Source organism: Nelumbo lutea, chromosome 6, assembly GCF_056320005.1.
Source record: "Nelumbo lutea isolate HS-2025 chromosome 6, American lotus-T2T, whole genome shotgun sequence".
Taxonomy (NCBI): Eukaryota; Viridiplantae; Streptophyta; class Magnoliopsida; order Proteales; family Nelumbonaceae; genus Nelumbo; species Nelumbo lutea.
The window spans coordinates 34,712,235-34,727,138 of NC_142689.1; the positions used below are offsets into that span (position 1 = coordinate 34,712,235).

Consider the following 14,904-nt stretch of genomic DNA (forward strand, 5'->3'; position numbering starts at 1 on the left):
GAAATCCCACATGATGAGACCAAGAGTAGAGATCCATTGGGTCCCTAAAATCACTTCATATTCATCAATGGGCAACAAATAAAAGTCAATTTGTAAGGGAACATCTTATAACATTAAAGAAATAGCAAAACATTTACCCGGGCTAACCAAGGTTTGGCTATTTACTACTGCAACCTTGAACTGACCATCCTTAGTGGGTTTTAGGCCCACTCGTTGTGCTAACTTGGTGCTAAGAAAATTATGGGTGCTCCCCGAGTCCACAAACGCAGTTACTTCTTCACCTCTCACCTTCTCTTTGACCTTCATGATGCGCCCTGGTGTGTGGCCCATAATAGCATGGAGTGAGACTTCCAACTCATCATGGGTAGATTATCTCTCCTCCCCTTCAATTTCCATCTCAATATGACCATCTCCTTCTTGCCAGCAACCCTCTATCACAAATAACTTCTTGCATCTATGACCGGGACTGAATTTCTCATTGCAATTGAAACAAAGTCCCTTGTCACGCCACTCCTTTAACTCAGCAGGGGTCAATCTTTGGACAGGGAGAGTAAAGGGGGTTGATGTTGAACTTTTGGAGGAAGGAGATGACCTGGACTTTGGAATCATGGGTCGCCTCCATGAGTTATTACCAGCTTCATAGAGACGAACCAAACCAATTGCTTCTGACAAGGTAGTGGGCCTAGCTGCAAGAACATCGGATCTAATAGAGTCTTTCAATCCACTAATGAAACAACTTACTTGTTGCTCCGATGTCACTCCCCCCACACGAGTGAGAAGCCTTTCAAATTGTGTCTGGTAATCTTGTACTGAATCCATTTGTCACAGCTTTGGGAGGTCTCTAAAGAAATCCTGAAATTTGGTTGGACCATATCGTAGATGGAGTTGTTCCTTGAACTGGGGCCATCCCATATCGGCATGATCTTGTTGTAGTAACAAAAACCACAATTGGGCATCACCTTCAAGATGGATTGATGCAGTAAGTACACTCTCCACTTCGGGTACCCTTTGCAATAAGAAGATTTGTTCAACCCTACAAAGCCAACTAGTTGGGTCTTCACTACTATTAAACCTCGGGAATTCAAGCTTCAAGTTTCGAGCAAGAGGGGTGGGGTTAACCCCCACTCCTTTATTCCTATCAGTAACAGATCAGCATGGAGAATTGGAAGCCTCACCAACTTCTGGCACCTTTGAGTTCTCTAGCTTGTCAAATCTTGTGGCGATTGAAGCAAACGTTCCCCGTACTTCCTCCATCATCTGTACTTGGGTAGCCATCAGGGACCCTAACTCACCTTCAATTTGTGAGAGGCATCGCTCATGATTAAGATCCATCGCCGGCTCTGATACCATCTTGTTACGAGCCGCTGTAACTGAACGTGTGATTGGTCTCTGTAGGAGAGCAGACTGTTTGGAATAGGTTACCAGAGAGTCTACAAGAGGATGCTCTCGGTTCGTCTTCCCTATCTTGGCAAGAAGATAACCAATATTTTCTGTGTTAGTTCGAGGCAACTCAAAAAAGCCTCCCAAATTAAGATAAGTTAAATGCTGGGTAATGATGATGTTCATTCAAAGAAAATAAGGGCATTTAACGAGTTACACACCCACAATCAAAAACAACTCCACAGATAAAAACTAGCTCCTACTAACAAGAGATAATGACGAGAAAGTTGCCTTATGCATCTACAATTTGAAAGTTAACGTAAAAAAGATAACAATGGGCCTAATAGCTTTGACTGGGCTTCCCTTGGAGCCGTTAGAATGTTCGTGGGCCCATGCAAGGCTTGCATGTTATCCACGTTCATTGTAGGCTCATAACATATAGAGAGCCCTCTCTCCCTCCTTTCCCATAACTTTTCTCCATTTCTGATTCAAAAGCTTTAAAAACCTTAGCCCTTGCAACAATATTGAAGAGTAGACAAGTTCTAGACTATTGTCAGGTTCTATCAGGCTTTTCTCTAATGGTATCAACATCTGGGTTCAAATCATGATGAATGTATTCATGTTATCTCTCCCTCCCTTTTTCTTTAGAAAACAAGTTTTAGATTAGAAATTTATATATTTTTTGTTTGCCTTCATGCCAGGATATGTCCGAGAATGGAATTCTTGCAGTATAGACATTGAGAAATAACGTAATGGCATAACATTCTTGGTATCAATGGAAATCATGTTGAGCTCCCTCACTGCAATGTTAATGAGAAACAGTAATACCTGGCCATCTGAGTTTCTGTAGAGTGAAAATATTGAACTTCTGTTTTCAATCAAATTCTTCTCAATCTTGGTTTGTTTCTTTGTGGCTTTCTTCCCCATTCATTTTTCGGTAAGTTACTTACCCGAGTAAATGCAGTTATCTGGGTAAGTTTTTCTTGGGAAACACTTACCCAGGTAAGTGCATTTACCCATGTTCTTTTATTTCTCATGTAAATAAGGTAATAACCAATTTATCCATAAAAATCCATTATTAAAAAGGACATTTTTGTCCCATTCAAGTGCTGGCAACTTTCCCCCTACGTGGAAAAGTTATTTACACACCTAGGAGACGGGTAAGTGATACCCAAGAAAATAAACTTTGTCCAATCCCCACATAAATATAAAAAAGAACATGAGATTCTTGGTCAATGGAAACCAAAATCCCATTGACCAACTTTCCCCCTCTCAAAATCCGAAAAAAGAATGCCCCCTAAATGTGCAGTCCATTCGATACCACAACCATGCAAGTATCTTCATCATTGTGCCCATCAGAAACATATCTTCATCATCCAAGGCAATGCCAGAGTACGTGGGGAGAACTATAAACAAGGGCAAATACTCCTAGTCTCCTGGTTACGTGCCTTTACTTTTCTTTCCCTCCATTTTTGTTGATCCTTGGACTCATACCCTTGTTCTTGTGTTGCCTCTCTTTGGTTTTCATGCTCTACTTTCTAGATTCAGCAATTGAGAGTGTTGATGACAATTATGAGGAAGAAGGGAGGTAATTGTGAGACTTCTCATTTTGTGACATCTCATTGCACACCCTTTATACTACAAACTTGCAAATAGACGGAGAAGGAATGCAATTTCATATTCAACCCAAGTTAGAATTGATTTACTAGAATGACATAAACAGAATACTTTACTCCACCCTGTCTTTTAGCATAAAGGAAGATCTGAAAAAGAGCCCTGAAAGCCAATCATTTTTCTATTTACATGATTTGTCACGGGAAGCTTAGAGACCTTTAGTCCTGTAGATTAAGGTCTCTAAGATACAAGTAATTTCCTCAATCCTTAGGGTATGTACAAGTAATTAACCCAAAATAAAATCTTCAACTATACAAATACTATTTCTTCAATAAGAAAAGGTCCAAAATGGCTTTTACATTTCTAGGTTAGGAATAGACATTCTCCACCTACAAACCAAGCCTTATTGGATTAATTTGTTGAGTCAGAATTTGTTAGCGATGTCTTTAGGTTGTGTTTGGTTTGGTAGAAAATAAGAGAGAATGTTCTTTAGGAATAATTTTACAAAATTTATTAAAAACTTTCCTTTCAACTTTTTATTTCTCTCTTTTTCAATCAAACCAAACACAACCTTAAGGATTCACATTATTGTTTAATGCCACATTCTCCATGGGGATGTCATATAAAATCAGTGAACACATTATCTAAATCATGCGTTCATGTTTTAAGTATGAACCATATAACAACTTAAGCCATTCAAAATCAATGAACACATTTATCTATACTAGTAAACATGTAGGTGCATTTGCACATAGCAGTATCTCTAAGACAAAACTATTTATAATTCATGGGTAGTTTCTAAAAGGTTATAAGTGAGCAATTTTTGAAGTGAGAGTAAATGACATATACACCCGTTGTATGCTTAGACAAGGGGTAGAAAACATCCAATAAAAATTCCAAAAAGAAGGGATATTTTCTCTTTTATAGATAGTATAGATAAAGAATCCCAATTATTTCTTCCCAATGATTGAAATATTGCAATATTGGTACCGGTGCATATGGGTACAAGATATATTCCTAGCATTTAGCATCTCTCTATTAAAAACACTCTTAGCATTATTTGAATTCTAGTCACTTTTACACCTAAATCTTAAAAGGACCTTTAAACCGCCCAACAAGTTGCTTTTCATGTATGTTAAATGAAACAATAACTTTTATTAACTTTTATGTTTGCATAAAATCCTAACATATAACATATGATTATGTTCAGAAACTTCAACTAAAAATTAAAAAATAATATTCAAAATTGGTATTTGATAAACTAATGGAATAAATAGTCTATCAAATCCACATTTTATACCAAAAAAATGAATTTAAATATCAAGAAATTTATATAAAAGTGTTAATAATAGAATAATTATTTTAATACTTAAACTTTATAAATTTGTACATGATAAATATGTTAAAATTTTTATAAATTATAAAATATTAAATGAATCTATCAAATCCACTAACATCAAAAAAGATTTTAATTTCAGAAAAAAATTATAAAAATAAAAATATTAATAATAGAATAATTATTTCAGTATTTAAAAATTATGAATTTGCATATTATATGTATCTTAGAAATTTTAAAAGATAACATATTTATTGTTTACAAAAATAAAATATTGTTAACTAAACATTTGACAATTTAATATTTAGTTGAATTTTTTAATGTTAAAAAGTAAAAGTAATATAATAAAAATTGATTTAATAATTAAAATATTATGTTTTGTGGCTTGGACTTAAATAGAAAATAACAAAATAATGGCTTTGTGCATGTATTTAACTTGTAAAAATTTATATAATATGTGTCTTGGACTCTTAATTGGTGCATTATTACAAAATTGTATGACACCGATGCATCCTACTATATTAATGTGTTTCCATATCTGCATTCGTGTTCATGTGTTTCTCACCAATGCATCCCACTATATTACAAAATTGTAAGACACCGATGCATCCCACTTGTATGTGTTTCCCTAATGTATCCACGTGCTTCCATATTTTCATCAGTGTTCATGTATTTCCAAAGTGTATTTGTATCCATCTCTAAATTGTTTGATACAATTCTTGATACCAATACATTAATCTTTGCTTCTTCCTATAACCCTTGAAGGGTTGTCTGATGGGGAATCTTATCCTAGCCTAATAATTAATTGGGCCATGAAATCTAATTTAGGATGTAGAGGGGGGTAACTCTTCCCTTATCCCCTAAACCCTCTCCAACCCTGGTGGTGATGGGATTTGATCCTAAGTCTCCACTACAATAAAGTTGAGATCCTACCAAGTGGACCACCAAGATGGGGTTAGTGGTTAAACAATGATGCACTTGGTTTTTTGTCTCAACCATTATATATTTGGACTCTAGAACAAAAAATGACCCCTAAAGATGTTCATATTTTCTTAACAAGAAAGATGAATATATATTTCTCTTAATAACTAATGGTGGCTCAATTAGTAGGATCTCTGACTTGTAGCAGAAATTTGGGATCAAATCCTTAAAAAAATAATTTTGGTATGAATGTATTAATATCTGCCAATTGTTATTGAATTCTATAAATATGGGCATCTCGATATGGGATCTTGGGGTGAGTCTGGATTTCCTTTTAAAAAATTGGTCTTCACACCCAGCTCACAACTTAATTGTATAGTAGTCTAGGACCTTCTAATTAATTTGCCATGTGTTTCATTTCTCTAGAATCAAACTTGACCATCTGATTTGTTATAAAATTATTTGTAATAAGACCAAATTTAATTTGCACACATCCATCCACACCGGTCTTCCTCTCCTTTCTCCCTTCTCCCTTCCTCCTTTCCTACTTCCTCCTTAAGTCTCTCTCCTTCCTCCCTTACCTCTTCCCAACCATCCCATTAAGCCATGAGCCAAGTTATCATGCTCTCCCTCTCTATTCCCAATCTAATTATCTAAAAATATTCCTAGAACTCTCTCTCTCTCTCTCTCTCTCAAGATATCTCCTCTAAACCATTAGCCATGTATCATATTACCCCACAACCCATTCACCTAAAAAGTATTCCTAAAATCTCTCTCTCCTAAAATATCTCCATATACTCTCTTATAAAATACTCTCTTAATTTCAGTTGCACCTCCTTGCATTTATCATTTTCTCTTTTATTTTTTGCTTCAAAATCTTTTTTTTTCTAATTTTTTTTTATTTTCTCCTTCCAAAATTGTTTGAAAAATGAGAGTTGTGTACAACAACTCAATAGAGATGTGTACAAATAAAGTTGGAACAGTTATGTTCCATTTCTATGTCTAATCTCCTAACTTCTCTCTTCTCTTAACCTTCTCTATTCTCTCCATTTTCTTATGTCATGAACAAAACTGCAACTGTTATTTTCCACCTCCACCTCTTTTCTCTCTTCTCTTAACCATATTTGCTCTCTCCATTTTGCTTTATCTACCATTGTCCATCCATATAATCTAAGCTCTCTGCTTGTAGGGCCCATTACAAACCTATGCTAAGGAAAAATGTTTTATATACTAAGTAACTACATTTTGTAGGGATTTTTCAAACATTTTTTTATTTTCTAAAACTTCGTCAAGAATAGAAACATAAGAGAACTTGAGAGAGTTGAGTTCATTGGAGGAATTGTCTTAGTGGTACTAAAACTATCTTATTTATTAATGTTTTATTTTTGAAGTCTTCCATCTCACTCTATTTTCTCAAAGGTTAATTGGCTTGATGTGTATTATCTCCAACATGAAGTAAAGATTCATATATAGCATGAAAAAACATGGAGAAGAAGCGCTTTGAAGCGTGTTTGAAGACACTATTTTTAGAACGTTATTTGCCCCCACTCAGTTTTATTGAGTTTGCTATTAGGTTATAGGCAAACAACAGGATACAATAGAGCCTTGTGCAAGAATCTGCAACCAACAAAGTTGAAGATTCTCCGAAGAAACCTTTTGTGAGACAATAGCATATTGAACTAAGAGAGACAAGAGTGATTTTCGAAAACTTGTGCTTAAATGCTTGATTCACACTCTTTAAATATTTTCTGAAGAGTCATGGAGAAGAGGAAGGTATTAATTCAGAAAATGCTCTTTAAACAGTCACAAATTCAAATATTCTGACTATTAAAAAGGTAATTAATAGTTAGTGACTGTTAACTTTGAAAAATGCCTCTTTATCACACCTGATTGGATCGTGACCATTGAAATCAATGGCCAGCCTCGCACCAAAAGTCAAAGTTGCCTTACACGGACCACGCGGGTGCATGCAAAACACCTCATAACTTTGAATAGTGCCTCTTGATAACACCCGATCGGATCGTGACCGTTGAAATCAACAGTCATCCTCACACCAAAAGTCTAAGTTTCCTTATATTTCTAAGGAGTGTAAATAATCTCCTATTTAAAAATTTAAAACAAGTTTAATAATTTTCTAATGTGGGACAAGTTGAAAACTCGTTGTAATAAGAGAAAACACTATTTTCCAAGATATATGTGTAGGTGTGGTTCTTCATGTAATTGATCAATCAAACCCCATTGGATTTAATCTCTAATGAGATTAAAATCCAACATAGCATTCCTTAGAATTATGTAAGGCTACAACTTGAGCTGGGTTGGCCCGAACTCAACCCGAAAAAAGTTGGGTTGGATTTGGTCAGGTTGATGGTCGGGTTAGGGTTAGGGTTGAAATTCATGAATCCGACTTTAGGCAACTCGACCCAACCCAAACTCGACTCTATAGTACATGTCATATATAAATATATGCTATATGTAATATATAACATACATTGATTTGTTTAGATGCATGATATTTGTATAGCCCCCACCACATAGTATCATGTATTTCTTTTAAGATAATCACTTCACTTAATCCTAATCGGAAAGGCTAAAACCTTAACAACATTATTTTATGTTTTTTGAAAATGTTATTCTTCATCTCATCTTTATTGCTTACTGCCCATAAAAGATCTATCATAGCCATTTTTAACACTTGTTCTTTTAAATTTTGTACCAAAAGAACAAGAAAATGCCAACAAACAAATACTAATAAAACATATGATTAATATATGCAATGAAAGTTGAGTTAAGATCTAAAATTGACAAATTGTATAAGATTTTAAGGGATGGGAAGAAGGTTGGATTGGGCCTAACCCAAGCCTAGCCTAACCCGAAGTTGACTTCGGGTTGGGTTAGGGTTGAAGGAATTTAGTTAGGGTTAAGGTTAGGGTTGGGTTAGAGTTAGGGTTGGAGGTTTAGAACTTAGGATTGGGGTAGGGTTGACCTAAATCCAACCTAACCCGGCCCAACTTGCAGCCCTAGAATTATGAGATTGATACTTAAAGTTGCTTTCTACAGATCTCTGATGATGAATCGAATGTTTATTTCCCCTTGATGCAAAAATTGCGCAGTAATACATTAGAGAAAATTCAATCGTAAAGCCTACATTTCTGCAATACCAACATAACCTTATGTACCTTCACAAGAGGTTTACTAATGGTCATTGGTAAGACACTTCGGTAGAAGATGATAAATTCTTAGTGCATCGATCTTGCCTCTCTCTCTCTCTCTCTTTCTCTCTCTCCACATTTCCCTCTTTAAATTTCTCTCAAACTTCGTTCCCTCCATGAGTATGGGTTTATGTTTGTGTTAGTTACTTTTATGTTTTCCTTAATGAAGAAAATGGCGGGTCTTGCCCTAGATTTTGTAATGCTTTTTTTGATCTAATGATGTCCTTGTTGTTCTTACCTTCTATTTTTTGTTCTTGCTGTAGCCATTTCTGCATTTCATGATCGAAAATTTTGGCATTATTAATGGTGGAATATACATGCTAAGCACATATTTTATAGTTTATTTTATTAGTAATTTTTTATAGTTTCTTTGGCATGGTTTTCAAAACTAGATTGGACCAGACAGTCGGATCAGAAAAACCAGGAACCAGTCTCCGTTTTTCCCCAAAACCAAATTTTCTCCAAAAATCGTTGATTTTGGTAAGCAAACCGCTGACCCAGGCCATTAACCGCTAGAACCGTTTTGGCCATTTTTTTATTTATTTTATTTTATTTTGTCTGAGTGGGCCGACCGTTCGTTTTTAACGGTCAAACTGTTCGACCTAGTAATCGGACCCCTGACCGGTTCGGTCTCCGGGTCAGTTTTAAAAACCATGGTTTAATAATATCATTGTAACCAAGGAAGTAATTATCTTTAAGGATCTTTTGCTTAGCATATTTTTATTGGTTCTCTTATGTTTAGTTGGGATATGCATTGGGTATTGGCCTTTCATTTGATACTAATTCAAGCTTTCAATTTGGAATTTATAGTCTTTCAATGAGCCTAATGTGTTTGGGGAAGCTTTTTCTTGCTACTATATGCAAAATTTGTGGATTTTTCTTTGTTTTTGCACCAAAAGGTAACACTTAATTTGAGAGATTTATTTTGGTTGGACAGAATTAGAATTTGACTCCAATTCTTGGTGGAATGGCATTCCCCCATTCCTCCCCCTCCTTAGGGAATAAGAATCCCATTCTAGCCTATTCCAATTCCAATTCCTATCATAACCAAACAGGTGGGGGAATAGACCAATTTCGTTTATGACTATGATCCAAATGGGCCCTTAGTTCTTAACTCTCATAAAATAAAGTATTAACAAAAACTACACATTAGAGCATTCACCGAAAATAAAAAGCTTTTAAGTAAATTACTAGTTTTTGTAAAAATTGTTTATTTTAGGATACTTTACAATTAGCATAGATGAATTTTAATGCCTATGGTATTTGTCTTGTTGTTTCTGTTTATTATGAAAGAAATAAACTATTATAGTTCTAACAATAAAAGACATAATTAGTTCTGACAAAAAAGTCATAATTACTTTTAACAAAGGGTGAATCAATTTTCTAGGAAATATGCATAAACTCTTTTGACAAATTGATAGAATTAAAGTGGTGTTTCTTATTTACAAATTTACAACAATTGGTGTAGTTTTCTTGCCCTTTTTTCATGCTAAAACGCAACACCCATAGTTATTGTTAAATCAGAAGTTTAGAATCCTCTTTATAATTGCAAACACAGCGAATGAGGAAGAAGATGGTTAGGAAAAGCTGTGGTATGAGAGAACTTGGTTGTAGTTGTTGAAGGTCGGAACCGGAGAGAGAAACCTAAACAAAAGAATATTGGAGAGAGTCCAATGAGTCCCAACTCTCAACACATTTAGGTTTTTCTTTTTCATTGTTTTTTATTTTTAATTATTTTAATAAAGATAATAAAATAATGGATAAATCCTACCTAACAAAGAAAAAACGTTTGGATGAAAAACGCATTAATTGGGACAGGTTTCACACAGATATTAGGTGCTCACTCATTATGCTTACCTAACGTGCCTTCTACATTCGAACCCTTTACCTTGCATCACACAGGCCCACCAATACAATATAATATAAGAGGGTTAACCCTTGTATATAGGCCTGTAATTGGGTTGGGTTCAGATCAGATTCACCTAAATCCGAGTTTGATTGGATAAGGAATTAATGGGATCTGAATCAAATCTGAAATCTGATCAGATGTATGAACAATGCAATGCATCTGAGTTTGGTTCTGATGGGATGTTTCAGATTTTGAATTCCATTACTCTAGACCCAATATAAAGTTGTATTGTTAGAAGTCCAATTATGTGATACACATGCTAAAGGCTTTAATATATTATACATAATTATAGTATATTATATATTGAAATTACTTATCGCATCCAAATCTAATGTAAGATTCATTTGAATCCAGAGTGCCAAATCAAATTGTGAAATTTCAAATATCTACCCAAGGTAAGAACAATTGATGGTGGGTCTAAAATATATAGGGCCGTTTGCAAGATATGGACACAAAGTGTGCACCACCGGATATATATAAATGTTACAAATTTTTTTTTTTTTTTCTGATGATCCTACACTTTTGCCGAGGAGTAGCACCTTGGATTAGCAATTATTTGCTCAAGAATACTTTCCAAGTTTGTAATTAAGTCATTGAAGGCAGATTAACATACGGCAAACTAAAATTATTTGTATGCATTTGGGTAGCCAGAGATGTACAAGGAAAAGAGAAAAGAAAATAAAAAACAGTGCTATTACAGTTCAATCAACAATCCTTTATTGAGAAGAATGGTTAATTTGGCAGCAGTGTGACGTAAAGTTTTGGTTTTTTGCAAAGTTGTGAGGTTCCTTCGACTCTCTCATGGCAGCGTCTGCAGAAATTTTCTTTTCGATGATCTTCACCACAAACTTCAAACTTAGTAATGTTGAAATATATGAAAATATTCACTGTTTTCGCCTTCATCTTCTCAATTCTTCCTATCAGACAACAAGCAAAGTTGGTGATTTCTGGCTTAAGAGATTCACAAGTTTCCGGGAGAAGAAAGCCCAAGCAAGAAAGCATATACAGAACCTTAGACTCCATTCTCGTAGGGCAGAGAAGGTCTGCAAAGTCCACCAAGAATTCCTTCTCTACGTACTTTGGATGGTCCATCTCTCGGAACACATTACCTTCAGTACTTGTGGGCACCAGCTTCATGTAGTCCTCTACGATGTGAAAGACGAACCAGACTTCTGTTTCTTTGAGAACAGACGTTGTTACCCTCTCTCTCGAAACTGAAACACAAACTTCTGGTCGTTGGGCTACTTGAGTTACAGCCATGGATGGATGCGCACTCAGTAACTCTCTCGCTCTCTGTTTTCTGATGAAATCACAAGTTTACATGGATGTAGAACATCGATGTATAGTTGATTATTTGCATCGATGAGGAGTATTAACTTATAGCTAGAGATTTTCTACTAACAACAGGAATATTAATAATATATAGAAACTTGTAATTCAAACATAACTAGGAAATATCAACTTCAACTTGGTTTACAACTCGGAAATTAAGCGCGTAAACGAAGCTCTCATTGGGGGCGATGTTCGATTATGATATGGAAAATATATGATATCTGAATAACAACGGTAATTAAATAAATTTTAGTTTCTTACAACGACGTTTCAGGCAGCAGCGGCTAGGATTTATTTATTTTGATTTTTGATAAGTGGCTGGGATTTGTTAATGTTCCCTCGTGTTTTTTCCCCTCTTCGTTTGGAATCTTTCGATGATGGAATTTTATAAAAATATAGAGAAAAATGTCATTTTCCGTTGCCGGGAATCGAACCCGGGTCTCCTGCGTGAAAGCCAGATATCCTAACCGCTGGACGACAACGAAGACACATGTCCGCTGTGAAAGTAAATATTTAGAATATGTTCTTTAGCGAACGCAGAGCAAGTGCCAATCCTAACCTTTTTTTTATTATTTCCTTTTAGGGTCCGCACTCCCATATTTGATGATTTTGGATACTTTTTTCTACATTAGTTTATGGAAAAATAATGTAGAACATGGTTTTTAAAATCGAACCCGTTAGGGGTCAGGTTATCGGGTCAAACAGTCCAACCGTTCAAATCGAACGCTTAGCCTGTTCTGACAAAAAAAATAAAAAACGGTTTTGAACAGTTAACTATCCGGTTCAGTGGTTTGCTTATCAAAATTAACGGTTTTGGAGAGAAATCTGGTTTTTGGGGAAAACGGAACCGACCACTTGACTGATTCTCAATTTTTCCAGTCCGACCATCCAGTCCGGTCCGATTTTGAAAACCACGATGTAGACTAAGATTGTGAATGTTAGGTTTCATAGGAAAGTAGGTAGAAGATGGCTGCAAAACTGAAACTCCAGCATACAATGGGGAATGGCGACGCAGAACTTAGTCAGTCATAGCACAAGAGGGGATTCCAGCACATGGAATGCAAGGAAGACCGGCAATAAATGTGATTTGAGCGCTAAATAGGGAAATCAGTCTCACCACCAAGCTAAAAGCCTTTGACCATCTATTTCAGTAGAGGTTGAGTTCATTGAACCTTGATGGTAGGGATGGCAATTTTCTTCATCCCTACTGGGTACTCAACCTCCCTAACCCTAAGGGATTGTTTTGGTGGGGCAAGGACGAGATGGAGATTAATAATAATCCCCTATCGAGGTCGGGGTTAGGGATGGGGAATGATATCCCTCCCCCACCCTGACCCTGATTATATATATATATATATATATATTAAAAATTCTTTTATTTTAAGTAAATTTATTTTTCAAAAGAATCTGTTAATTAAGAGATTTCGGGGATTTGGGTCCTCATGGGGAATTTGCCTTCATTGGGGATCAAGGATGGAGGACAATATTTATCCCCAATGGGGATTGAGGTTGAGGATGGGGATTTATCTCAAAATTGGGGTCAGGGAATATGATCCCCACCCTGAACCTGCCTGCCCTATTGTCATTCCTACTTGATGGGTTGCAAAACTGGAGGTCCAGCACTATTGGTGCCGGCCATCTCTATGAGTTTTTCCTCCTTTAGAAAGCATTGGCTACACCAAAAATCTATGATACTAGAAAGTTATGATATCATACAAGCTTTGACACCCTTAGTTATTGATTGGATATAAAATCCTTACTTTATATTCCATGTTTAAAACCATATCAAAACCACCTCATTGATCTAGGAAAACCAATAGGGGTGGGCACGGATAAGTTATTTGCGAGCTATTTGAGCTTGACTTGCAAAAAAAAAGCTTTGAGCTGAGCTCAAATAGTATGAAGCTTGACTTGTGATTGAGCTAAGCTCGAATATTTCATCTTTTAAATCAATATGAATTCGAGCTAGTATTTCCAGCTTGAATAAAACTCAAGCCTTGTAATTTTCTTCTAATCTGAACTCCAAGAGCCTAATATTCAACTCAGCTCATCTCATAATCACCCCTAAACAACACGAATGAGATTCATTTCCTATGCAACATTCAAGAGTAATTTTGGTTAAATTCAGAAACCAATACATAACTCTAAGGTTTGATGCTATGTCTAATTTTTAGTAGTGATGCAAACAAATTGGATTGGATTTGAATCAGGGTATATCTGATCCAAAAATCTGATCAATGATGATTTAAATCTGAATTCATTAAAAAAAGAAGCATAACAGTTTATACAAAAATAGAACATAAAAATATATCTTCAACTATATATATATATATACACGGATTCTTTCGGATCAAATAGGGGCGATCCAAATTCAGTCTAATTTTTCAATTGGGTCCTATTATCCGATCCAAAAAATCCGATATGGGATTTCTGAATCTGATAAAAATAAGACCGGATTTGGATCCAATCGGTGCACCCCTAGTTTTCAGAACATGATACATATTTATGAGTGTCATGATGCATAGTAATGAAGAGACAGTAAAGATGAGATTGTGAATGCCAAGTTGTAGTTGATTAATTGCCATTCTCTTCTATTTCTTTTAATTAGAAAATACAACCACATAGCTTGCTAATCTATTATCATAAGCAATAAATGCATACGAAGAAAAAAGCACTATGTTATAAGTTAAAGTAAAATCTATATTGCACTCTAATTCAGAATTTTAAATTTCACCGCAGACTTATAACAATTCAAAATTTCAAATTCTTCCATCGTATCATTCATGTATTGATATCAATTCTAAGTTGGTACCTAACTCAACTGTATGGTAGAGCTGCATGTAGAGCTAAGATTTGTTCGGGTGGACTGAACAATAAAAACCCCTAAACAACCACCTTTGCCACAAGGAGACCGGATTTGCTCATCACACAATGCTCCTTATATCAACCTCACAAAACATTCAGAGGTGGTGTTCCCAATGTATTTTGTCATTCACAGGCAGTGTTCTCAATGCATGGCTGCAATGTGGTCTATGGATAGTGTGAGGAGAAAATCCAAATTCTGTCACAAGAACAAAACTCAATCCATTCTATTTTATACAATGATTTTTAAACCATCGTTGATCTGGATGGTTGGACCGTTCAGCCCAAGAATAATCTAGACAATTGGTTCTATTTTACTCCAAAACTGGTCCCTGGCCAAA

The 14,904-nt window shown here is 35.5% G+C and overlaps 1 non-coding gene across 1 annotated transcript; it reads right to left on the bottom strand.

The window, feature by feature from the left end:
• Positions 1-12,114: 12,114 nt before the first annotated feature.
• TRNAE-UUC (transfer RNA glutamic acid (anticodon UUC)) lies at positions 12,115-12,186 on the bottom strand. Its single transcript has one exon. It is a non-coding gene; the product is annotated as a tRNA-Glu (tRNA).
• Between the last annotated feature and the right edge of the window lie 2,718 nt (positions 12,187-14,904).